Source organism: Podarcis melisellensis (assembly GCF_964234715.1).
Source record: "Podarcis melisellensis genome assembly, chromosome: 1".
Taxonomy (NCBI): Eukaryota; Metazoa; Chordata; class Lepidosauria; order Squamata; family Lacertidae; genus Podarcis; species Podarcis melisellensis.
The window spans coordinates 3612061-3638967 of NC_138528.1; the positions used below are offsets into that span (position 1 = coordinate 3612061).

A 26907-nucleotide genomic window follows, 5' to 3' on the forward strand; every position below is an offset into this window, starting at 1 on the left:
GCAGGAACTAACAAGCTCCAGGCAGTTTTAGAAAGACGCTTTTAAAGAGACGAGACAGAGAAGCCAAGCCTCACAACTGGCGTTGGCACCAGAACTTTTGCTATTCCCACAAGTGTTTCAGTTCTGCAGAAACTGTGGCAGGACGGATTACCAGAGAGTAACTTTCCCCCCAGCACCATGGTCCTAGCTTTTTACTGAATCAGAAGCATGGTTTTCGCAAAAGCTGAAAGACACTGATAAACTAAGAACATATCAAGAGCCCAGCTGTTCCAGGCTCTGTTACCCTGTTTATTTCCACAATTTCTTTGTCAGTTGTCTGGGGGGGAAAATGTATGGCAGAGATTGCCACCCACTCTCAGATCTGATAGGGCAGCAGATTCTTCTGATGGGTGGATAGGTTGCTATTCTAGACAGCCAAAATCTGTACATATGGAACTATGTATCTTTGCTTAGAGAATGGTCACTGAGTGTGCTTTTTCTTCCTTCTCCCTCCCACCTCTTTTGCCTTGTGTGTCATGTCTTAAAGGTAAAGGGACCCCTGACCATTAGATCCAGTCACAGACAACTCTGGGCTTGCGGCGCTCATCTCGCTTTATTGGCCGAGGGAGCCGGCATACAGCTTCCGGGTCATGTGGCCAGCATGACTAAGCCGATTCTGGTGAACCAGAGCAGCGCATGGAAATGCCATTTACCTTCCCGCCAGAGTGGTACCTATTTATCTACTTGCACTTTGACGTGCTTTTGAACTGCTAGGTTGGCAGGAGCAGGGACCGAGCAACGGGAGCTCACCCCGTTGCGGGGATTAGAACCGCCGACCTTCTGATCGGCAAGCCCTAGGCTCTGTGGTTTAACCCACAGCGCCACCTGCGTCCCTGTGTCATGTCTTCTTCGACTGCAGATCTGAGGGCAGGGGCTGTCTTACTGCTGGCTTTTGCAAGCCGCACCCTAGGAGTCCTTTGGGGCTAAAGGGTGAGGCACAAATGCTTCAGACAATTAACAGGAACATGCTTACAGGACTATTTAATTGCTCATCGTCTAACATTGTGTATGCCATCAAATGCCAACAGTGTCCTTCAGCTCTCTATATTGGACAAACAGGCCAGACCTTAGGCCAAAGAATAAACGGACATAAATCTGACATCAGGAATCACAAGACAGAGAAACCAGTAGGAGAGCACTTCAATCTCCCAGGACATTCTATACAAGATCTCAAAGTAGCTGTTCTACTACAAAGGAATTTCAGAAATAGACTGGAAAGAGAAGCTGCTGAATTGCAACTTATCACCAAACTTAAAACCATGGAGAGACCTGGTCTGAACAAAGACCTTGGATTCTTATCTCATGACACATGACAAAGTCATTTTTCACCTTCTCACCCCTTGCTTTTTCCTGTAAGACCTATTGCAGTCGTTAAGAGTCGTCAACAGGCTCATCACAGCTATCTGCCAATCACCCATTCCCACCACCCTTCTGAGTAATACCCCTCCCCACCTTCTCACTATATAGAAGGGTCTGGTGACTTCTGTTTCAGTGTATCTGAAGAAGTGTGCATGCACACGAAAGCTCATACCAAGAACTAACTTACTTGGTCTTTAAGGTGCTACTGGAAGGGGAAAAAAATTTGTTTTGACTATGGCAGACCAACACGGCTACCTATCTGTAAATGCTTACAGGGCTGCTTCCAAAAGTTACCCACTATCTGAAGAAGTGGCACTCTCACATGTACCACCTAATACCCATTCTACATTTGCAAGAACTTGAGAGTAGCGGCAGGAAACTTTTACCACCTGACCTGCTCCGACAAAAACAGAAACAGCCTCCTCCTAACTACCAGCAGCTACCTGCATTCCCTGAGATTCCCTGGATCTCAACAGGATGGCAAGTCCTTGGTGGCTGCCATATCGCTGGTACAATCAGGCTGTGGCCCAAAGCAGGGGTCAGCAACCTTTTTCAGCCGTGGGCCGGTCCACTCTCCCTTAGACCTTGTGGGGGGCTGGACTATACAGTATTTTGAAAAAAAGATATGAGCGAATTCCTATGCCCCACAAATAACCCAGAGATGCATTTTAAATACAGTCATACCTCGGGTTACAGACGCTTCAGGTTGCGCATTTCTGGGTTGTGCACCGCGCCAAACCCGGAAGTACCAGAACGGGTTACTTCTGGGTTTCAGTGCTCACACATGTGCAGAACCACTAAAATGCGCTTTGCACATGCACAGAAGTGCCGAATCGCGACCTGCGTGTGTGCAGACGCGGTGCTGCGGGTTGCGAACGTGCATCCCGCACGGATCATGTTCGCGACCCAAGAATCCACTGTAAAAGCACAACATTCTATTCATGTAAAAACACCAGGCAGGCCCCAGAAATAACACAGCATGGACACGAAAACTCATATGAAGGACAAACTTAGTTGGTCTCTAAAATGCTACTGGAAGGAATTTTTAATTTTGTTTCAACCAACACAGCTACCACCTGTAACTACTCATGTAAAAACATGCTGATTCCCGGACCGTCCGCAGGCCAGATTGGGAAGGCGATTGGGGCGCATCTGGCCCACGGGCCTTAGGTTGCCTAGCCCTGGTCCAAAGGCTCGTGATGCAACTCCCTTGCTAAAGCTAAGGTGGTCTGCATCTGCCTGGAAGGGAGAGCTCCTCCTGGATTTGGGTTCCGGGATGTTGCCCCCCCAGAGAGAGAGAACGACAGAAAGAGAGAAAGAGAGAAAGAGAGAGAGAGAGAAAGAGAGAAAGAGAGAGAGAGAGAGAGAGAGAGAGAGAGAGAGAGAGAGAGAGAGAGGAGCCTGAGCTCACCAGATGCAGAGCAGGTTCAGGAGACAAAGGACAGCAGAGGCGCCCGCCGTGTGGCCACCTTTGCGTTCTGCTTCTGGGTTCATTGAGGCATCTGCGTGGATGGAAAGAAGATGATGGCCAACATCAAGGCTTGGGATGCCTGTGGTCCTCCAAGGGATGCTGTGTTCCAGCTCCCAGCAGCCCCAGCCAGGAGGACCAATACTCCAGGAAGATGGCTCCAGCAACCTCTGGAGTAAAGAGGGGACCATCAGTCCATTTCGGATTCTCTCCGTTTCTCATTCCTCCCCACCGTAGGAGCCAACCTTTAAGGTCCGAAATCCTTTCAGTCCCCCCCTCCAATAAAATATTTGAGGGGGCCGGGGGCTCCCCTAAGTTGATGGGCATTGCCATTTCAATGGTTTGCGCATGCTGTGTCTTGTGATCGATTATGCAGGGCAGGGCTTACCCGCCGCCCATATTTTATTCAAGCTGGTCCCCTGCTCCCCCCTGGATAAAAAAATCATAATTTCAGTTTATCCATTTAGGATGCTGTTTTCGTAATGTCTTCATGAACAGATTGAGGCTGAATCCTGACAAGACAGAAGTACTGTTTTGGGGGGACAGGAGGCTGGTGGGTGTGGAGGACTCCCTGGTCCTGAATGGGGTAACTGTGCCCCTGAAGGACCAGGTGCGCAGCCTGGGAGTCATTTTGGACTCACAGCTGTCCATGGAGGCACAAGTCAATTCTGTGTCCAGGGCAGCTGTTTACCAGCTCTATCTGGTACACAGGATGAGACCCTACCTGCCTGCAGACTGTCTCGCAGAGTGACGCATGCTCTGGTTATCTCCCGCTTGGACTACTGCAATGCGCTCTATGTGGGGCTACCTTTTGAAGGTGACCCGGAAACTACAACTAATCCAGAATGCGGCAGCCAAACTGGTGACTGGGAGCAGTCACAGAGACCACATAACACCGGTCCTGAAAGACCTACATTGGCTCCCAGTATGTTTCCGAGCACAATTCAAATTGTTGGTGCTGACCTTGAAAGCCCTAAATGACCTTGGCCCAGTATACCTGAAGGAACATCTCCACCCCCATCGTTCTGCCCGGACGCTGAGGTCCAGCACTGAGGACCTTCTGGCAGTTCCCTCACTGCAAGAAGCCAAGATACAGGGAACCAGGCAGAGGGCCTTCTCGGTGGTGGCGCCCGCCCTGTGGAACGGCCTCTCACCAGATGTCAAAGAGAAGAACAACTACCAGACTTTTAGAAGACATCTGAAGGCAGCCCTATTCAGGGAAGCTTTTAATGTTTAACAGACCACTGTATTTTAATACTTTGTTGGAAGCCGCCCAGAGTGGCTGGGGAAACCCAGCCAGATGGGCGGGGTATAAATAATAATCCTTCATAATAATAATAATAATAATAATTTATCAACATTTTAGTGCAAATTTCTCCCAATGTTTTTCTTTTAATTTCATTTAATTTAGCCCACCCTTCTCTTCCAAGGAGCTCAGGGAGTCCTGCATGGCATTGTCCCTCCTCATTTAATCATCACACCAACCCTGTGAGGTAGGGAAGGCCTCCTTCGCAATGGGCACCAAGACTTTTGCAGAAGAACCCCATGGGCAAATGATGCCACAGGCAGGGGGCGGTAGGTATTCCTGCCCCACGCTGCTGACTTCTTCCTCCAAACATGCTATTTTGCTTTATCCCTTTTAAATCCCAGATAATCTCTGGTTATCCACGAACAGGTAAAACGAGATAGAAGGACTTTCACCAGCGGGGAGTGAGCGTGGGAGGAAAACCTGCTCAGGATCAACATTTTTAGAAAGGAAAAGGGAAAAAAAGGAGGTGCATTTGTCAAAGCTAATTATTTCTAAGCAAAGCAGGAGTGCAAAGGGATATGATCACCGCTGCCTTTCTGGTACTGGTCTGTTACTCAACCAGGACTAGAGCCATGTAAAGCCTTCATTGGAACATAGTGACCGCTGTATTTTTGAACTAGGTGCCACAGAAAGCACTATAGCTGGCAGGTGGGGGGGTCTGCATTGTACACCTAGGTGATGCCACCTCCCCGCTTTCCTTCAAACCCCTCCTCAAGGAGCCCTTCCCATTTCCCACAAAGCTTTTGGCACAATCCCCAGGCCACATTCCTGGCAATAAAACTCAGACTGTAAGCGCCTCTGGGGCAGGGACCTATCTTGCAGTTTTTGCATCGTTCACATTAGGGATGCAGGAACCTGCCTTGAACAGAGTCAGGCCAAAAGTCCACTTAGCTCAGTTTACACAGACTGGCAGATGAAGTCGGACAGGAATCATTCTCAGCCACCCCTGGAGATGCAATGATATATACAGGCCATTAACACGAACAGGAAGCCTCTGGATTGTAAGTAATGGAATAAATACTAGGACTCAGGTCCTCCCCCTTTGCCTGAGCAACAAAGGATGGTCTCATCCCAAGTCCCACCGATTCATCCAGCAAACCCTGGAATGGTGAATTTGTTTTATAAGATTATTTATGAGCCATTTTGACCCAAATTCCCCCCCCCCCAGATGACTTACAGTTTAGATTTAACAGAGTATGTTGACCTCTGACTAAATGCAGGCTCCTCACTTTATTAGCCACTTCCTTCTGTGTGAATTCGGACAAGATCGGGAAGCTTCACTCGCGCTTAGTATAATGTCTGAACCAATTTGCAAGCTGGAATCCTAAACCATGGTTTGATATAGCTTTGCTAATTTTGATAAAGACATCCCTAGTTGTCTTTAAGGATGATTTGGAGGAGGAGGGGAAAGAGGCAGCGATATCAGGAAAGAAATCGTAGAATGGTATTGCTGGAAGGGGACCCAAGGGTCATCTAGTCCAACCCCCTGAAATGCAGGAATCGCAGCTAAAGAAACCCGGACAGGTGGCCATTGAACCTTTGTTCGAAAACCTCCAGTGAAGGAGAGGCCACCACCTTGCAAAAGAATCTGTTCCACCGTTGCACAGCCCTCGCCCCAGAAAGCTCTTCCTAATGTTTCGTCAGACTCTCCCTTCTTGTCATTTGAATCTGTTGGTTTGGGTCCTCACCTCTGGAGCAGGAGAAAACAAGCTTGCTCCCTCTTCCATGGGGCAACCCTTGAGGTATTTGAAAATGGCTCTCCTATCTCCTCTCGGTCTCCTCTTTCCCAGGCTAAACATACCCAGCTCCTTCAACCATTCCTCATAAGGTGTGGGATGTGAAACACAAGAGCAGCCAAGTACAACATTCCTAGAGTGAACATGTTTACACATGGGGAGGAATGTTTGTCCAACCAGCAGGTAAACTTCCTGTTTCCTTCTGGGCTGGGACAGACTTCCTCTGCATGTGACTAGAGGTGGGCGTGGCCTCACCTGTGCAGGTAATGACAAAAGCACAGGGCAGGGCAGCCATCTCTCTCTGTGACTACTTTCGTCGAAGCAACATCTGCTTAGCCAAAGATGCTCTCTTGGGCTCCAGCCAAGAGAAGACAAAGGGTCTGTCTCCTTATGAGATAGTTTCCAGGTGTATGTAACTTTTCTAAGCTAAGTCTGCCTTCTGGGATCCAATTGTGAACAGAATGTGAGTTGAGTAAACTCTTTTTTATACTTTTATAGAAGACTGTGCCATGTCTTATCTTTTATGAGGGAATAAGGGGGAGATACCAGAACAGTTATTATAGAGGCTTTAGCGAGCCTGAGCAAACACATCCGCTGTGAGTTTAAAAAGGGAGAATGTTACTCTGCTAAAATTGTGAACTTGTTAACACAAGTTGGAAAGGGTATAATCCAACAATATATCCTCTCCTGCATCCCTGAACATTCCCACATAAGGCTTGGTTTCCAGATCCTTGATCATCTTGGTCGCCTTCCTCTGAACACCTTCCAACTTGTCAATATCCTTCCTAAACTGCGGCACCCAGAACCGGACACAGGACTCCAGGTGTGGTCTGACCAAGGCAGAATTGAGTGGGACTATCAAATCATAGAATTGTAGAGTTGTAAGTGACCCCAGAGGGTCATTTAGTCCAACCCCCTGCCATGCAGGCATCTCAGCTCAAGCATCCATGCCAGATGGCCATCCAAGGATCTTAAAATCCTCCAAGGAAGGGGAGTCCACTGTCTCCCTTGGTTACTTCCCTTGAGCTGGACTTCTGTTGATGCAGCCTGGACTTGCATTAGTAGTAGTGGTAATCACAATAATAATATAAACCACATTTCGACTTAGCTTTGAAAAACGCACTTGGGAGATTTGGAGGAGGTTGAGGAAGAGATGTCAAAGAGCCGGGGGAAAGGGAAGGGGCTCCAAATCACCAAAACAAAAGGCAGCATTTCGAAGTGGGCCTTTTCATCTCCCCTCCAGATGGCCGGGCAGCTGAGAGAGTGGCTGGAATGCCTGGACTGCTTTGCCGTCTGCTCAATTGCTCCCCACCCAGAGATGCAAGAATAGGCCAGGCATGACCAGCCCTCGGCCACAGCTGGCAGAGCGGGGAGCAGCCGAGTCCGGTCAAATCTGCACCAGGTGCTCTTTCACAGATCCGGCCCCTTTCAAGGCTTGCTCCTGCTGGCCTGCGCTGCTGGATCTTCAAAAAGAGAGTCACGGATATCTGGGAGAGAAATTCGTCCGGACCTCCCAGACCCCGCTAATGCAGTACCACTCCCCCTCCATCCATGCACAACCTGGGTGTCAGTGTCGTGACTTTAATTCTCCCCAAGTTGGTCTCTCTTTTTTAAAAAAAGTCAGAACAGATGGCTCAGCAAGGAAAGCCTTGCAAGATCTGCTCGCTTGACCGTAAGGCCGGTGGCTATTTTAAGACTGCCTCTTACTCCCACGCTCTGGTGGAAAGGTATTAGGGAAACACCAGGTTTCTAGGCGACGGAAGAACGAGATGTGGCGCTTTGCTTCATTAAGAAAAGGGAGCAAACATATTCCTAGACCTGGAGAGTTGGAAGGGACCAGTTTTCAAATCTGTTAATCTTGAATCCTTATTCTGTCTTCTGCAGCACTGGCTACCTCTCCCAATTTGGTGTCATCAGCAGATTGGATGAGCATCCACTCAATTCCTTCATCTGTCATTTATAAAGGATGTTGGGAAAGATTGAGGGCACAAGAAGAAGGGGACGACGGAGGACGAGATGGTTGGACAGTGTTCTCGAAGCTACAAACATGAGTCTGACCAAACTGTGGGGGGCAGTGGAAGACAGGTGTGCCTGACGTGCTCTGGTCCAGGGGGTCACGACTAAACGACTAAACAACAACAACATTTATAAAGACAATGAACAACAAGGGGCCCAGGACAGAACCCTGTGGCACCCCACTTGTCGCTTTTTTCCAGGATGATGAGGAACCATGAATGAGTACTCTTTGGGTTCGGTCAATCAACCAGCTACAAATCCACCTTACAGTTACGATACGATACAATAATCTTTATTGTCATTGTCCCATACAGAACAACGAAATTGAAAAAATCTAGATCAGACATTCAGAAACCAACAAGCATACTATCCCAGGCTGGTTAGCCCCCTAAAAGCTCTGATACCCCATAATTAAATACAATATACTCCCACAGAGACTACCTTACACTGCGTTTAAAACCAAAATCACATTTGGATAGAAACTGTTTCTCAGGCAGCTAGTCCTAGTCTTTATAACCCTGTACCTTCTTTCAGAAGGCAGAAGCTGGAAGAGATCATTTCCGGGGTGCGCGCTATCCTGCGCTATCTCTGCAGCTTTCTTATGACACCTGGAAGCATAGATTTGATCCAAGGTGGGAAGAGTGCACCCAATTATTCTCTCTGCAGTCTTTACAACCCTGGACAGCTTTGTTTTTCCCCTGACCGTGCAGCTTCCAAACCCCACACTCGTCCAACCCACATTTTCCCAGCTTCCTTGCAATAATTTCAAGGGCGACTTTGTCAAAAGCCCTACTGAAATCAAGATACACTATGTCCACAGCATAACCCCTGATCCACCAAGCTTGTAACTCTATAATGAGGCAGAGTTCAAGGACACATCTGAGCCAGGAAAAAGCACCCAATGCGTGAAGCGAGATGGGTGAGACATGTGGCCCAAGGAGAGTCTCAAGGACCAGGAAGAGAGGCATGGAAGGGCACATCTGGCCCCTGGCCACAAAGTTCTCCACCCATGTCGTAGGGCATGAGTGGCCAGCCTGAACTGGCACAGCAGCGAGCGCTGGAGCACTTCTGGACTATCACTGCCTGGTTTGGCTCTCAACATTTACTTATTTGCTGATCTGTCGGGGGGGGGGGGGGGAGAGCGGAATATAAATAAATATAGGAATAATAATCTACCTGAGGCCAAGCTCCTTCCCTCTCTTATAAACTCTGAACCGGGGGGGGGGGAGTAGTTTTGACAGGTGAGAATGAAGTTTGTCTCCAGTCTTAACTTCAGGTGGAAAAACGTAACAGGTGTCGGATGTGTAATGAAACACTCCGGTTGTGAAACCCACCAAATTATTATTTATTTATTTATTTATTTAAACACGCCCATCTGGCTGGGTCCCCCCCGCCACTCCGGGCGGCTTCCAGCAAAACACTAAAATACGATAACCTATTAAACATTAAAAACTCCCCTAAACAGGGCTGCCTTTAGTGACTTTGGGCTGCAAATCTTGGTTTGCTAGTTGAGATACCATGGTAGGCTATAGAGGCCAACGGAAATGACAATTAATATTCCAAGGCCTACACCATGGGTAGGCAAACTAAGTCCCGGGGGCTGGATCCAGCCCAATTGCCTTCTCAATCCGGCCCGCGGACGGTCTGGGAACCAGCATGTTTTTACATGAGTAGAATGTGTCCTTTTATTTAAAGTCCATCTCTGGGTTATTTGTGGGGCCTGCCTGGTGTTTTTACATGAGTAGAATACAGTGGTACCTCAGGTTACATACACTTCAGGTTACATACACTTCAGGTTACAGACTCCGCTAACCCAGAAATATTATCTCAGGTTAAGAACTTTGCTTCAGGATGAGAACAGAAATCGTTCTCGGGTGGCGCAACAGCAGCAGGAGGCCCCATTAGCTAAAGTGGTGCTTCAGGTTAAGAACAGTTTCAGGTTAAGAACAGACCTCTGGAACGAATTAAGTACTTAACCCAAGGTACCACTGTATGTGCTTTTATTTAAAATGCATCTCTGGCTTATTTGTGGGGCATAGGAATTTGTTCATTAAAAAAATATATATAAAGTCTGCCCCCCCCACAAAGTCTGGGGGACAGTGGACTGACCCCCTGCTGGAAAAGTATGCTGACCCCTGGCCTACACTATCTGTTCTGATACAGTGTTAGAGCTTTGAGACTGTAAATGGTCTGACTCAGATGAAGGCAGCTTCCAAAGCACATGTCCTCTTGTAGCAATAGAACTGCTAGCACATTGCAAAGCTAAGCAGGGTCTGGTCTGGTTTCAAATTGGTCGAGGGACCCCGTGTTGAGATTCCTGCATTGCAGGGGGTTGGACTGGTCCCTTCCAACTCTTACAATTCTACGATTCTTGCACCTTTGGGCCTCGGACTCAAAACGGGAAGATCTCAAGCTCCATGTACAGGTGAACTTAATGAGGCCTCCTAAGAATAATGGCATTAGCTCATCACAAATCAATCCTTTAGAGAGGACGCTTGCAAACAAAACATGGTTATCGCAGCGGGTGGGAAGAGGAGGAGAGGGACAGAGAGCTCAGGCCGACATGCCGGCTTTTGTTCAAGGGACTATCAGAGAGTTTCAAGGGTACAAAACAGCACTGGCATTGGACATTTTCCTGGGCAAGAGCCCAATTCATCCCATAGGTGGAACTGAGCACAGGGGTTAGTGGGTGGGTATAGATTCAGGTGAAGCAAGGAAGAAACAGCTTCATGTTTAGGGAAGTTTTTTTAATGACTGACGTTTTAATGTATTTTTAATCTCCTGTTGGAAGCTGCCCAGAGTGGCTGGGGAGACCCAGCCAGATGGGCGGGATATAAGTAATAAATTATTATTACATTATTATTATTAATGAGGACTAGCTTCTGGAACACGGCAGCCACCCGACCCCCTGCGTTTTACTCAGAAGGAAAATGGCACCCCACTTCCTAGATGATATGGGGAGTCTACCCTATAAAAAGCGTGATTCGGAATAGTGGTTTGCACACTCCACTACGGAAGATAATAGCACAACAAAATTGAAAACAGTCACCATTAACTGCACATTTATTCAAAATCCAATTGAGTCTATGTAGTTTAATTAATTTGACAACACTGATGTTGAGCTTGATCCAGCGATAGCAGCTATTATTAATAAGTGGCTATTTTGCGACTTGCGGCGGCTCAGAATCGTAAATACAAACTCACGTGAAATAGGGGTAAGAGTGGTAAAATGTTAAACGCAAAGCAAAGAAGGCATTTCTAGTCTGTTCAGTCATAAATAAGTGATTGAGATGCTCAGAAGATGGGAATGTTAAAAAGTAAAGAACTTCTGGGAAATGATATATAATGAGATGAAAGAGATGTTGATATATACATTAAAAAAAAAAAAACCAGAAGCATTTTTACTTGGTATTATAGGTCAGGACATGAATAGGCAAGATGTTAGATTGTTTTTATATGCAACAACTGCGGCAAGAGTATTGTTAGCCCAGAAATGGAAACAAGAAGAAATTCAGACGAAAGAAGAATGGCAGATGAAAATAATGGACAAAATTGGACAAAAGGACAGGAAGGATTCGAAACCTGCGGGACCAGAGATTTACCGAAGATTGGAAGACGTATATGAATTATTTGAAGAGCAACTGTAATCAACAAATTACGCTAGTAGGACTACAAGAAGTTTTGTAAGGAGAAATATATGAAGTGCTACAAAGTAGATAAAGAATAGAGATATTGGTTATGAGTTTTAAATGTAACAGGGAAAATAAGAAATGCATACTAAGAGATTAGATTGGAAAATTTCACCTGGCTTACTTCCAGGCCCCAGTTCACAGAACCATAGAACTGAAGTCTTGGAAGGGACCCCAAGGGTCATCTAGTCCAACCCACTGAAATGCAGGAATACGCAGGGATCAAACCTATAACCTTGGCATGATCAGCACCATGCTCCAACCAGCTGAGCTATCCAGGCTCCTGGTGCTGCTTTTATAGGAACACAGGAAGCTGCCCTTTGCAGCACTGAACCGCTGGGGTCCCTCAAGCTCAGTATGGCCAAAACTGGCTGGCAGCAGCTCTCCAGGCGATATTCCCTATATGAAGATGCAATATTGGACTGACCTTCTTTATACCTAGCAAAGGCTGGGCCACTGAGTTATGGCTCTTCCCCTTTCATCCTCTAGATATAGAACATTTCAGGGCTTGTGACCAAGAGACGGGCTCTCCCTGTAAACGAGGGTTAAATCATCTCCGGGAGCCAAGACAGGTACAGAACTCTTACTATCAGGAAGTTCATCCTAATATTTGGTCAGTATCTCTTTTCATTTCATTTGGACCCACCGGTTCGGGTCCTACCCTCTGGAGACGCAGACTACAAGCTTGTTCCACGTCCCATGTAGTAGTCCTTCAGATTTTTCTGAAGATGTCTATCCTGTCTCAGTCTGCTCTTTTCCTCAACCCTTCCTTGGTTTCCAGACCCATGATCAGGGCCAGATTTAGGTTTGATAAGGCCTTAAGCGAAAAGCAATGACAAACCTAGACAGCATCTTAAAAAGCAGAGACATCACCTTGCCAACAAAGGCCCCTATAGTTAAAGCTATGGTTTTCCCAGTAGTGATGTATGGAAGTGAGAGCTGGACCATCAAGAAGGCTGATCGTTGAAGAATGGATGCTTTTGAATTTTGGTGCTGGAGGAGACGAGAGAGAGAGAGAGAGAGAGAGAGAGAGAGAGAGAGAGAGAGAGAGAGAGAGAGAAGATCAAACGTATCCATTCTGAAGGAAATCAGCCCTGAGTGCTCACTGGAAGGAACAGATCCTGAAGCTGAGACTCCTACTTTGGCCACCTCATGAGAAGAGAAGACTCCCTGGAAAAGACCCTGATGTTGGGAAAGATGGAGGGCACAAGAAGAAGGGGACGACGGAGGATGAGATGGTGGGACAGTGTTCTCGAAGCTACCAGCATGAGTTTGACCAAACTGCAGGAGGCAGTGGAAGACAGGAGTGCCTGGCGTGCTCTGGTCCAGGGGGTCACGAAGAGTCGGACACGACTAAACGACTAAACAACAACAAGGCCCTAAGCTCCTGAAGGTGATGGGGCCCTTTCTATGTCCAGCTGTCCTTTGTCAACAACAAATGGTCGCTGTTTTTTGTGTTGAATATATGCTATATGGTAATTTATGGACCTGGTATCTAAAGCCATTTACACATAACAAAATATGTATTTTATCAAATTAATTGTTGAACTGAAATACAATTAAGATGTACATTAATAGTGAAATACAATTAAGAAGAAGTATATTTTTGGGGGGCCGCAAGAGAGTGGAGCCCTAAGCTATAGCTTGTTTAGCTTATACGTAAATCTGACACTTCCTGTGATCATCTTGGCTGCCCTCCTCTGCACACATTCCAACTTCTGAACCTCCCTGCATGCAGAAAGCTAGAACATCAGGTCCTTCCCTGACTCGCTAGCTCTTCGCATGCAGGGGGATTATCACAAAGGGATGCTTCCACACAAGCCACCCCAAAGCACCTTCGCTGAACTTGGAATAAATCCTTCCGTCCATCCAGCACTTAGCAGTGGCTTGGCTTTCCCAAAGCCCACATCCCCAGACTACAAAGTTAAACGTTATTTAATGCAGACTCTTTCTATGGGGCGCCCAGGCCATGCTGGGACTGAATGATGACTCTGGAAGGGAGCAGTTCATAGAATCATAGAATCATAGAGTTGGAAGAGACCCCAAGGGCCATCGAGTCCAACCCCCTGCCAAGCAGGAAACACCATCAGAGCACTCCTGACATATGGTTGTCAAGCCTCTGCTTAAAGACCTCCAAAGAAGGAGACTCCACCACACTCCTTGGCAGCAAATTCCACTGTCAAACAGCTCTTACTGTCAGGAAGTTCTTCCTAATGCTTAGGTGGAAACTTCTTTCTTTGAGTTTGGATCCATTGCTCCGTGTCCGCTTCTCTGGAGCAGCAGAAAACAACCTTTCTCCCTCCTCTATGTGACATCCTTTTATATATTTGAACATGGCTATCATATCACCCCTTAACCTCCTCTTCTCCAAGCTAAACATGCCCAGCTCCCTTAGCCGTTCCTCATAAGGCATCGTTTCCAGGCCTTTGACCATTTTGGTTGCCCTCCTCTGGACACGTTCCAGTTTGTCAGTGTCCTTCTTGAACTGTGGTGCCCAGAACTGGACACAGTACTCCAGGTGAGGTCTGACCAGAGCAGAATACAGTGGCACTATTACTTCCCTTGATCTAGATGCTATACTCCTATTGATGCAGCCCAGAATTGCATTGGCTTTTTAAGCTGCCGCGTCACACTGTTGGCTCATGTCAAGTTTGTGGTCAACCAAGACTCCTAGATCCTTTTCACATGTACTGCTCTCAAGCCAGGTGTCACCCATCTTGTATTTGTGCCTCTCATTTTTTTTGCCCAAGTGTTCTTCAAAGGAACTGGAGCCCAGAGTGAAGCCAAGGGAGACAAGGAGCAGACAGCTCCCTCGTATTTCCCACCGCTCTCAATTACTTCCCAGGCTGCAGGTGTTAGGGATTGATTAATCGTCAAGTAGTCAGGCAATTAACAACCTCTTAATTGAGCAGTCGGGTGTCACCACATCAGAGCGAAGAAGCAGAACTCTCAGGAAGGAGGTATCAAGGTTGCAGTCTTTTGTGCTGATGGCTTTTTTGAGGGGCGGAGGACCCCAAATCACTTCCGGGGCTGGCTTGCATATAGGTCTACTCTGAAGTCATGCATTCAGACAAGACTCTGCCAACCTTCCAAGATACACATGCAAATGTCACACAGAATTAACAGCAGTGTCAGCTTTATTAGAAAGTCCTGCGTTCGATTCCTGCCTTCTCCAGGCAGGGCTGGGAATGTCCCCATCTGAAACCCTGAACAGCTGCTGCCAGTCAGGGTAGGTAGATAGATAGATAATTTATTACGGTAGGAGACCAGCTTATAAAACACACTTGGGGGTACAATCCCAGAAGGAAAACAAACATTTAAAACAATGTACAACAATAAATTTGAAATTTATAAATGCGATAAGCGTACAGACACTTAAAACTTTAAGATAAGCTACCACAGAGGGCTTCTTGGGGTTCATGATCACTGCAGATGGTGACAGTAGCCACAAAATTAAAAGACGCCTGCTTCTTGGGAGAAAAGCAATGACAAACCTAGACAGCATCTTAAAAAGCAGAGACATCACCTTGCCAACAAAGGTCCGTATAGTTCAAGCTATGGTTTTCCCAGTAGTGATGTATGGAAGTGAGAGCTAGACCATCAAGAAGGCTGATCGCTGAAGAATTGATGCTTTTGAATTATGGTGCTGGAGGAGACTCTGGAGAGTCCCATGGACTGCAAGAAGATCCAACCTATCCATTCTGAAGGAAATCAGCCCTGGGTGCTCACTGGAAGGACAGATCCTGAAGCTGAGGCTCCAATATTTGGCCACCTCATGAGAAGAGAAGACTCCCTGGAAAAGACCCTGATGTTGGGAAAGATGGAGGGCAGAAGGAGAAGGGGACGACAGAGGATGAGATGGTCGGGCAGTGTTCTCAAGGCTACCAGTATGGGTTTGACCAAACTGCGGGAGGCAGTGGAAGACAGGAGTGCCTGGCATGCTCTGGTCCGGGGGGTCGGACTCAATTAAACGACTCAACAACAACAACACTTAGCTATATGGGCCCCTTATGGTCCGACTATAAGAACCTAAGTAGAGCCTTCAGGATCAGGCCAGTGGCCCATCTAGTCCAGCATACTGTTCTCACACTGGCCAGCTAGATGCCTGTAGGAAACCAGGATCCGATCACAAGAGCCACACGCCCTTCCTGTGGTTTCCAGCAACTGGTATTCAGAAGCATCGCTGACTTCAACTGGGGAGGCAGATCAGAGCCCCCATGGCAGCTTTCGAGGTTCATAGGCTCTGTGTTGGCCCCTAACACTCTGGCACTAGACGAGTCTAAACTTCTGCTGAAAACATTTCCATTCCACCAGGCCTACGCAGGCCATTGGGAGAATAAATCTTTCCACAATTGTTAATTGAATTTTTAAAAAATTTTTTATGGTTTTTACATTTCACTGCTGTAAACTGCTCATATATTTTATGGCACAGTGGCATACAAAAAGATTTTATATGCCCTACCACAGGCATAGGCAAATTGGCTCTCCAGATGTTTTGAGACTACAATTCCCATCATCCTTGACCACTGGTCCTGTTAGCTAGGGATGATGGGAGTTGTAGTCCCAAAAACATTGGGAGTTTGCCTATGCCTGCCCTACATGGACATTGCTCAGTGGTTAGATCTGCCTGGCATCTCCAAGAAGGGCTGGGAAGGCCCCCTGCCTGAAACCCTACAGAGCCTCTGCCAGTCCGTGTAGGCAATATTGAGCCAGATGGAGCCATGGTCTTACTTGGAATAAGGAAAAGGTCCCCTCGCTTCTTTTGGCATAGTTCAGAAACCAAACACCTCCTCACCTGCCTTGCAAAAGCTGTCACCCTTCTATGAACTGCCACACCTGTCCGACAAGCAGCAGCTAGATTCCCTCTCCTGGGCTGTGAAAAGCTGTCAGTCGACAGATCAAGCTGCTTCTAAAATCACAGGGGCAAGTTGGGCCAAGGTTTTTTATTATGATTATTCCGGTCAGCTGATAACCTTACATCCTACTCACATGGGAGGAAACAGCTGGGGGGGAGGGGGGAGAGAATGAACTCCCAGCATCTCCAGGTAGGAATGGCTGAGGAGGGGAAATATCCTCTGTCTGAAACCTTGGAGAGCTGCTGCCAGTCAGTGTAGGCATGTACAACAGGTAGATTGCAATCTACCAGTAGATCGCGGAGGTGTTCCAGGTAGATCTCTGGGGCACTCCTGATCGACCCCCCAGAAAAGCTTAAAAACTCTCTGGGTCACCATCTCCAAAACATGAACAACTCTTGGCAATGAAAATGGGTAGATCACTGCCAGTTTTTTTATAGTGGGAGTAGATCACAGTCTCTTGGGAGATGGACTTGCCTGGTAGGCTATTCTGAGCTAAATGGGCTCTTGCTCTGACTTGCTATGCCCCTAGAGACATCACCTTGCCAACAAAGGTCCGTATAGTTAAAGCTATGGTTTTCCCAGTAGTGATGTATGGAAGTGAGAGCTGGACCATAAAGAAGGCTGATCACCGAAGAATTGATGCTTTTGAATTATGGTGCTGGAGAAGACTCTTGAGAGTCCCATGGACTGCAAGGAGATCCAACCTCTCCAGTCTTAAGGAAATCAGCCCTGAGTGCTCACTGGAAGGTCAGATCCTGAAGCTGAGGCTCCAAGACTTTGGCCACCTCATGAGAAGAGAAGACTCCCTGGAAAAGACCCTGATGCTGGGAAAGATGGAGGGCACAAGGAGAAGGGGACGACAGAGGATGAAATGGTGGGACAGTGTTCTCGAAGCTATCAGCATGAGTTTGACCAAACTGCGGGAGGCAGTGGAAGTCAGGAGGGCCTGGTGTGCTCTGGTCCAGGGGGTCACAAAGAGTCGGACACGACTAAACAACAACAGCTCCACCCACATAAGGGCAGACCTTGAAGACCCCAAACAGTAATCAAACACAACATTTTGAAGTAGGAATCATCAGCAGACCTTGTTTGTCCTATAGGCAGCACATGTAAACTTCCTTCCACTGGTGCTCAGATCTGAACATAGCAGCACTGAAGATGCTCCTTGGTTCTTTTTAGAAATCTGTCCTATTACAATCGCATCCCACTTTTCCTCTAACGTCCCCAAACGTGGACCTCCAGCTGTTGTTGGACTACAAATCCCATCATCCCTAGCTAGCAGGGCCCGGAGTCAGGACTCTGATGGGAACTGTAGTCCAAAAACAGCTGGAGACTCAAGTTTGGGAAGCCCTGCTCTAAGGAGCCCAAAAGTGGTTCCCGTAAGCTCTCCTCCCCTTTAACGTCACAACGACCCTGTGCGGTAGGTTAGGCTGAGCGCAAGTGACTGGCTTGGTTGCGCATCAGAGTCCCAATCTGGATGGTAAGGGGGCAGTCCCAGAGGCTAAATTTCTGTGCAGTTTAAAGCATTAGGCTCTGGGGTCACTAAACAAATAAAGACTAAGAGGGGGCGATCTTGACTTTGCCTCCCATCCATTTCCAGGAGGTGTCAATTTAATGGTCCGTGTGCTGAGCCTCTTGTCTCATAAATCAAATGCAGTGTGGAGCAGACAGCGCTTCATCGCAAGAGGGGCAGAGGAGGCCCCTTGATGGGAGACCAGGACACAAAAGGAAAAGGCACCCGTGACAACAGGCCATTGCTCTGCAGCCCACTCAAACCTCTCTCTCTTCAAGGGGGACTGAGGAAGTCAGTCTTGCAGCCGGCAACTGCCCCCCTCCACCAGCCTCCCCCAGTTCCAAAGGGGAGTTTCCAGTTAAGCGCTGGTGAATTCAATGGGTCTTCCTCCCAGACATGCAAGGTTTAGGATCCCAGCCTTAAAAAAAACCCTTTCCCGTTGGCAAAGGGAATTTGTGAAGCAGGCTGGGCTCCTCCGAAGATTAGCCAAGGACAAAGTTGCGTGGAAAGCAGGCCACAACTGCAGCTGGAATTTCGTTGGCCAAAAATTGGAAATCACAAGAAGTAGCAACAGTGGAGGAATGGCAGATGAAGATGATGGACTTTTGGGAGCTGGCCAACCTGACCGGAAGAGTCCGCAACCAGAAGGAGGAGGAGGAGTACCAAGAGGAATGGAAGAAATTTAAAGACTATTTAGCTAAACATGTTAAGATAATTTAAATAGAAATAGTTGCGAATATCAGATAGGCCTAGGATTTCAATATGTGATGTTGCAGAATAATATGTTTAAAGTTAAAATGAAAAAAGAAAGAAAGATGTTAATGGACTAAGTAAATTTTATGTGAAAATAGTTTTGGAAAACTGCAACAATGATTTATATGGAAACTCAGCCACAATGTTAACAAAAGTGGAATTATTACAGTCAAGATAAATGCTTGTTTGTTTGTCTGTTTTTGATGTTCTTTTTCTATTTGTTTGTTTGTTATAAATTTGGAAAACTAATTAAAAAAAAATGGGGGGGGAGTTGCATGGAAAGGATCAGAAATTTATGGTCATAGCCTCCAAACACAAGTGAGTGTCTTGAATATTTAAGGCACTCCAGCATTGTAATAGGGGTCTTTCAACAACAAGCCCTCCCGCTAATCAGGAAGCAGGGGGGCGGGGAGAGAGACAATGTACCCATCGGTTTTTATTTTGCAAAAAGAGAAAGGAAATTACAAATGGGTTGCGTGGGGCAATAACTCACCGAATCACCGGCTCGAAGGCCTCATAAAGGCTCCCTGTCCCTGAATTGTGAATGTGAGCATCATGCTTGGGGGGGGGGAGGAGCAGCCGGGGAGGGGGCCGTTCATAATAAACAGCAAGCCCGCCTGTCCTGCAAGCTCCACTTTTGTCCAGGGACAGCAATTACGTAATTGGCGAGCCTGCCACCGTGTACCTTCTGAAAAATCTTTTGTTCGGCAGCTTACCAGCACGGAAGAGATGGAGAAAACATTGACCATCAAATGAGGAAGCTGCAAACATCTGCTTCAAGTTGCAACCTTTTTTAAAATTTAGTTTGTCAAGGAAGGCGGGATACCGGAAAAGCAAATTCACACCAAGTCACATTTCTGCAGCTGGTCTCCTTTAAGTCGCTCCTCTTTGCAGCTCCAGGCAGTTAAAATTAAAATAAATCACAGAAGCTCAAACTCTGGGGAACCACCAGGCAAAAGAAGATAAACCTTAATAGCCAGCACCTTTGCTGCTGTCCCTGCAAACCTTAATAGCCTTAATAGTCCCCCCTCAGATCTTGGAAGCAAGTGTCTTCCTGGCCACTTCTAAACCTGGGAGGAATTCAAGTCCCCCCCCCTTTCTGAACTGCCAGACAACAGATGATGCTCCCTCCCGACTTACTTAAAGCGAGAAGTATCCCAGATTCTCCTGCCCGTCTGAAACCCCCTCCTCAGCAACAGGATCCGCGAGTTTCCAGGAATCCTGCACCGCCTCTAAGCCCGCGCATGCAAACCAACGCCGGTCGCCAAGAAACTTTTTTTTCTGCAAAAACCAGACCCAAAACAAAAGCAGGCTTTGCAAGGGAAGGGATATCCCGGTCTCAGCTCTTCTCTCTCTCTGCCTTCAAGGCCGGGGGGGGGGGGCGAGCAGCCTTTGGCTCGCCAAGAAACAATGAAGCCGGCGAGACCCCCCCCTCTTCCCTCCCTCTCTCCATTGTCCAAGGCGAGTGAAAGGCAGGCGGGGGAGAGGGAGAGCGCGTGAAAGGGAAAGTGGGAGGCAGGTGCTGGGAAGAAGACATCCTTGCGGGGGGGGGGGGATGGATGCAAAAGCCGGCTGGAGAAAGCGAAAGTCCGCCGCTAAGGAAAGTGGCCCCCAGCCCCGGAAGAGCCCCCCATTCCCGGGGAGAGAGAGAGGGGCTCCCTCCGGCCAGAGTTTCCCCCAAGGGGGGGGGGTGACCCCAAATGACCTGGCTGCAAAGGAAGACCAGCCACGCCACCCACCCATTAGACGGACGGACGCAGTGGCGTAGCGTGGGTTGTCAGCACCCGGGGCAAGGCAAGTAATTTGCGCCCCCTAACCCGTGGATTTGCGCCCCCTAACCCTAACCCCCAGATGTTGCGACCGGTGCGGCTGCCCCCCCCTGTACCCCCCCACGCTACGCCACTGGACGGCCGGCCGGCCAGACAGACAGACAGCAACTCACCTGCCCAGGGAATGGCACGGCACGGCACGGCTCGCCACCCTCTTCTTCCTCGGCCGCTTTCTGCAAGCCTGCAAGCCAAGCCCCCCAAAAGCGGCTTTTGTTAGCAACCCCAGATGCGCTCCGGGGTCTTCGGCGGGGGGAAGAGGAGCGCGCGCGGCGTTGGCATGGCGGAGGGGCCGCCCCTCCCCCGGCCCCGCCTCCAGCCCCTCCCCCTCGGAAGGACTTCCCCCTCCTCAAACAGCCCCCCCCAGGGAACCCCCTCCCATTGATGCCCAGCGAGATTTACGAAACGTGTATACCGCTCGTGAGAACGCGACTGACCCGGAGGGCTTTCCTTCCCTCCCTACTGCATCAGATTAGCCCCATCTCTGGAAAGACACCCCCCCCCAAATCAGCACCCCCCCACAACAGCTTCCTCCAGGGTGGAAAACACCCCCCTCTCCTGATCTGCACCCCCTCCCCTCTCCGGATCCCGGAGCATTTCAGCATCCCCGGAACGCACCCCCGTTTTGCCAGTGGCCCCCCAACCCCGAACCCCACTATTCTGCAAGCAAGCAGCCTCCCCACCCCCGTAGATCCTGCCCTCCGGAGCGCCCCCGGAGCATGCACGATAGCAAGAGCCCCCCCTTCTCCAAATATCCCCGCCCCACTTTGCCTGAAAGACAAGACAGGCTTTTGGGGGGCTTCAAAACAGCCCCGCCAGCCCTTGCGCCCCGCGCCCCGCTTCTGCCCCCCTGCTCTCCAGCCCCCTCTAGCGGCCGGGCATCGCAGCGCAGCGTTCCGGAGCCTGCCTTACCTGCGTCAAGGTCCCGGGCGGCTCCTTCGCCCCGGGAGCATCGCTTAGCCCGGCCGCCGCCGCTCTTCCCCCGCCATGGCCGGAGCCGAGCAACGGCGCAGCGAGCAGGAGGCGGAGCGCCAGAAGCAGGCCGGGAAGGAGGAGGAGGAGAGACCTCCCCTCGACCCCGGAGCCGGCGGAGCAGCGGGCGGGCCCTGCTGGCAGGCAGAGGGAGGCAGCGGCCTCAGGCGGCCGCTCGGGGAGGGTCCCGGCCGGCAGCAACGCGCCGCCATCCTCCGCCTTGAAACGCGGACCGGTTTAATTCTACATCTTTAGGGGGGGAATAGGTTTTAGGTTTGGTTGAATCAGTATTTTTACATTAATATTTAGTTATTAAAAATGCAAATTTAATTATTAAAAAGCATATCACTAGCTTTCAGGCAGGCGCTTTGAAACAGGTAGCTTCCTTTTTTATAATAATAATAATAATAATAATAATAATAATAATAATAATAATAATAATAATAATAATTAATAATAGAATTGAAGAGTTAGAAGGGACCCCGAGGATCAGTCCAACTATCGGCAACAACGGAATATGCAACTGTCCCATATATGTGTGTGTGTGTGTGTACATGTGTATATATGTATATGCATATATGTGTGTGCGCGCGCACGTGTGTGTGTACAGTGGTACCTCTGGTTAAGAACTTAATTCGTTCCAGAGGTCCGTTCTTAACCTGAAACTGTTCTTAACCTGAAGCACCACTTTAGCTAATGGGGCCTCCCGCTGCCGCTGTACCGCCAGAGCACGATTTCTGTTCTCATCCTGAAGCAAAGTTCTTAACTCGAGGTACTATTTCTGGGTTAGCAGAGTCTGTAACCTGAAGCGTCTGTAACCTCAGGTACCACTGTGTGTGTGTATGTAAGAAGAACCTTCTGGGTCTGGCTAGTCCAACTTCCTGCTCCACAGTGGCCAACCAGATACTTGTAGGAATATTTTATATTTAACTATAATAGTCAGATGGGTATCAAACCTGCAACCTTGGCATTCATTATCAGCACCATGCTCTAGCCAACTGAGCTGCTTTTATTTTATATTTTGAGGCGAGAGAAGAATTATGTTAGGGTTGGTTTGGGGTTTGTTGCAGCCTTTATTTCAGTGATAGCCAAACCCGGCCCTCCAGCTGTTTCGGGACTACAATTCACATCATCCCTGACCAGAGAGCAGTACATGTGAAAAGGATCTAGGAGTCTTGGTTGACCACAAACTTGACATGAGCCAACAGTGTGACGCGGCAGCTAAAAAAGCCAATGCAATTCTGGGCTGCATCAATAGGAGTATAGCATCTAGATCAAGGGAAGTAAGAGTGCCACTGTATTCTGCTCTGGTCAGGCCTCACCTGGAGTACTGTGTCTAGTTCTGGGCACCACAGTTCAAGAAGGACACTGACAAACTGGAACGCGTCCAGAGGAGGGCAACCAAAATGGTCAAAGGCCTGGAAATGATGCCTTATGAGGAACGGCTAAGGGAGCTGGGCATGTTTAGCCTGGAGAAGAGGAGGTTAAGGGGTGATATGATAGCCATGTTCAAATATATAAAAGGATGTCACATAGAGGAGGGAGAAAGGTTGTTTTCTGCTGCTCCAGAGAAGCAGACACGGAGCAATGGATCCAAACTACAAGAAAGAAGATTCCACCTCAACATTAGGAAGAACTTCCTGACAGTAAGAGCTGTTTGACAGTGGAATTTGCTGCCAAGGAGTGTGGTGGAGTCTCCTTCTTTGGAGGTCTTTAAGCAGAGGCTTGACAACCATATGTCAGGAGTGCTCTGATGGTGTTTCCTGCTTGGCAGGGGGTTGGACTCAATGGCCCTTGTGGTCTCTTCCAACTCTATGATTCTATGATTCTGTGACCACTGGTCCTGTTAGCTAGGGATGATGGGAGTTGTAGTCCCAAAACAGCTGGAGGGCCATGTTTGACCATCACTGCTTTATTTGATCAGTATTTTAATATTTATTTTATTTTAATATTTATATACCGCTATTAAAACAAAATCAGAGTGGTTTACAGAGCAATTGTACGCACAGTAACCCTAACCCATAAAAACTATGTTAGAAAGTAGAAATTGACTTTTAGAGAGCCCGTGTGGTGCAGAAGTAAGAGTGTCAGACTAGGGCTTGGGAGAACAGAGTTCAAATTCTCACTCAGAAGCAAAGCTATCATTGGGTGACCTTGGGTGCCGGACACTCACCCTCAGGATAACCTACGTTCTTGTTGTTTTTAACATATTTTTTTATTAAAGATTTTCCTCATTCACGAAAGCACAGGCCTAGTCTCTTTCTTCAGGTTGTGATTTCTACCGATCAGTTACATTTGTTGCGAGACACTGTATATGCCTATAGGGTTGGGAAGATTCTTTGAACTTTATGAGCTACTTCTGTTGAAATCTACAATTCAATACAATGAATTCTCTTTCTATTGAAAGAGAACTATATGAAAATGATGTATAGATGGTACATTACACCAGAGAAAGTGGCTAAAATGTATAAGACGGGATCAAAAACTTGTTGAAGATGTAAAGAAAAAGATGGTACTTTTTATCGTATGTGGTGGGAATGCAAAAAGGTCAGAAATTATTGGGAAATGATATATAATGAATTTGGGGGGAAATGTTTTAAAAGACTTATGTTAAGAAACCAGAAGCATTTCTCCTAGGGATTTTAGATCAAGAAATAAGAAAAGACAACTGGAAATTATTTGTGTATGCAACAACAGTGGCAAGAATTCTACTACCACAAGCTTGGAAGACAGAAGAAGCTTGGAAGACAGAAGAGAAACTCATGGAATATGCAGAATTAGCAAAATTAACAGATAAATTCCATGAAAGGGACAACAAAGACTTTAAAAGAGAAGGGGAACCATTTACAATATATATGAAGAGACAACATGAAGAGTTGGACTCATTGGCAGGGTTTGAGTAAACATGCACAAATGTATATAATAATAATAAATAATAATAATATGTCAATGAATTAGGAATTAATTGGGGAAATAATACGCAGGAGGAATAAACTGAAAGTAAAACAAAGTGGAAGGATGAGGGAAGTCCAGGGGAGGGGGGGCAGGAAAAAAATGGAAAATTGTTAGGGAGATATTTCATAAAGGATGTATATATCAAAAAAACCAATAATAACTACCATATTTTTTGCTCTATAAGACTCACTTTTCCCCTCCTAAAAAGTAAGGGGAAATGTGTGTGCGTGTTATGGAGCGAATGCAGGCTGCGCAGCTATCTCAGAAGCCAGAACAGCAAGAGGGATTGCTGCTTTCACGGTGCAGCGATCCCTCTTGCTGTTCTGGCTTCTGAGATTCATAATAATTTTTTTCTTGTTTTCCTCCTCCAAAAACTAGGTGCGTCTTGTGGTCTGGTGCGTCTTATAGAGCGAAAAATACGGTTTGTTTGTTTTTAAAGAAAGAAACCAGAGCAAGGGCGAATGTGGGGCCCAATCCAAAACTACAGCCATCCTCTTGCACTAGGAGAAGCAAAGATTTGCACTAGGGGTTGCGAAGTAATTAATGGGAAACTCTAAGATTAATGGGAAACTCAACAAACCTGATTCCCTTGTATGATGTCAAGTCTGGTAAAGAACAAAATAAATCCACTTTCCTGAAATTTCTCTGTTGAATTCATTCTTCCACCCTGTAATCATTTGTATCATGTTACTTTGTTCAGCACCATTAAGTCCCAAATTTTCCTCTTCCATTGGTTGGCTGAAGGTGACTTATGCATTTTCCATGTTTTTGCAATCAATATACAAGCTGCTACGCCATATGAATAGCCGAAATCCATACTCTACTCTGTGGCTGATGTTTTACAAATCCCAGAAGCATTGTTAATGCCTTCAATTGTAGTTGACAACCAGCATATACTGTACATATATATATATAGAGAGAGAGAGAGAGAGAGAGAGAGAGAGAGAGAAAGAGAGAGAGAGAGAGAGAGTGTTTTGGATTCCCTCCCACAATTCTTTAATTAAGCAACAGTTCCACCATATATGGGGGGTTGATACATTTCATCTCCCTGCACTATGGTTACCAGATTTTTTCCAATGAATCCAGGGACACTTAAAAAAATAATTACATGCTTTACAATCCCTAATTACAGTGGTACCTCTGGTTGCGAACGGGATCCGTTCCGGAGTCCCGTTCACAACATGAGCAGAACACAACCCGCGTCTGAGTGTGCACGGGACACAACTTGAAAACGCGCCACCTGAAGCAAACACAACACGAGGTACGACTGAACATCTATACATCAGCTGTTTTGCTGTCTTGAGAAGTCCAGAGGAGGAGAGAGACCTGGGGGGCAGAGCTGGAAGCAGAGTTTGAGAATATGACTGTGGGATGGTCACAGAACCACAGATTTGGAAAAGGACCTCTGAGAGGCATCAAGGCCAACCGACTGCAATGGAGGTATCTCAACTCAAGCAGCCTCAACTTAAAAGAACATAAGGCTTGACAGATCGAGGGAGGCTTGGGAGTCACAGACGGGCAGCTGTTTCCCACAAGGGGCGCAAGGGGCACGGTTTCTCAGCTGGGCAAGGAGCAAAGCTCTTCTTTCGCACCCTGTGAAACTCTCAAAACCGTTCTTAAAACTGAGGCGCGCTTTCCCCAATGAGGCCTCCTGCCGCTGGTGCCCTTCCACCATTCTACAAGTTTCCACTTGTAGACCAAGGTAAAGTTTGCAAATCGGGACACTACCTCTAGTTTTGCAGAATTCGTAAACCAAATCGTTCACAAACAGGACTGTTCTTAAACCGAGGTACCACTGTAGTTCTAAAACTACAACTTTTGTGTCCCCAGATTTTCACATTTTGAAATATGGCAACCCTAACATAAATGGTCATGTGACACCATTGTCTGGTCATGTGACACCATTGTTAAAACAGCTGCACTGTCTGGCTGCCCATCTGCTACCAAGCCAGGTTTTAGGTTATTGTATTGGTTTTACTGAGGGACGCGGGTGGCGCTGTGGGTTAAACCACAGAGCCTAGGACTTGCCAATCAGAAGGTCAGCGGTTTGAATCCCCATATGGGGTGAACTCCCGTTGCTCAGCCCCTGCTCCTGCCCACCTAGCAGCTCGAAAGCATGTCAAAATGCAAGAAGATAAATAGGTACCGCTCCAGCGGGAAGGTAAACGGTGTTTCCATGCGCTGCTCTGGTTTGCCAGAAGCGGCTTAGTCATGCTGGCTGCATGACCCGGAAGCTGTACGCCGGCTCCCTCGGCCAGTAAAGCGAGATGAGCACTGCAACCCCAGAGTCAGTCACGACTGGACCTAATGGTCAGGGGTCCCTTTACCTTTAACATAAATAGATTTCTAATTCCTCCCACATTAAGATCCTTTAATACCCAGTGCTGGATTCACGTATAAGCTAAACAAGCTATAG

At 47.5% G+C, this 26907-nt stretch overlaps 1 protein-coding gene across 1 annotated transcript in view; it reads right to left on the bottom strand.

Annotated features, from left to right (window-relative positions):
• NIN (ninein) overlaps positions 1-21519 on the bottom strand; it is a 123489-nt gene extending 101970 nt beyond the window's left edge. The window contains exons 1-2 of the mRNA XM_081921416.1: positions 21477-21519; positions 20681-20748 (exon numbers count right to left, since the gene is read on the bottom strand). The gene's annotated coding sequence lies outside the window, so the exon portion shown is untranslated. The remainder of the gene's footprint in view (positions 1-20680; positions 20749-21476) is intronic.
• Positions 21520-26907: the final 5388 nt, after the last annotated feature.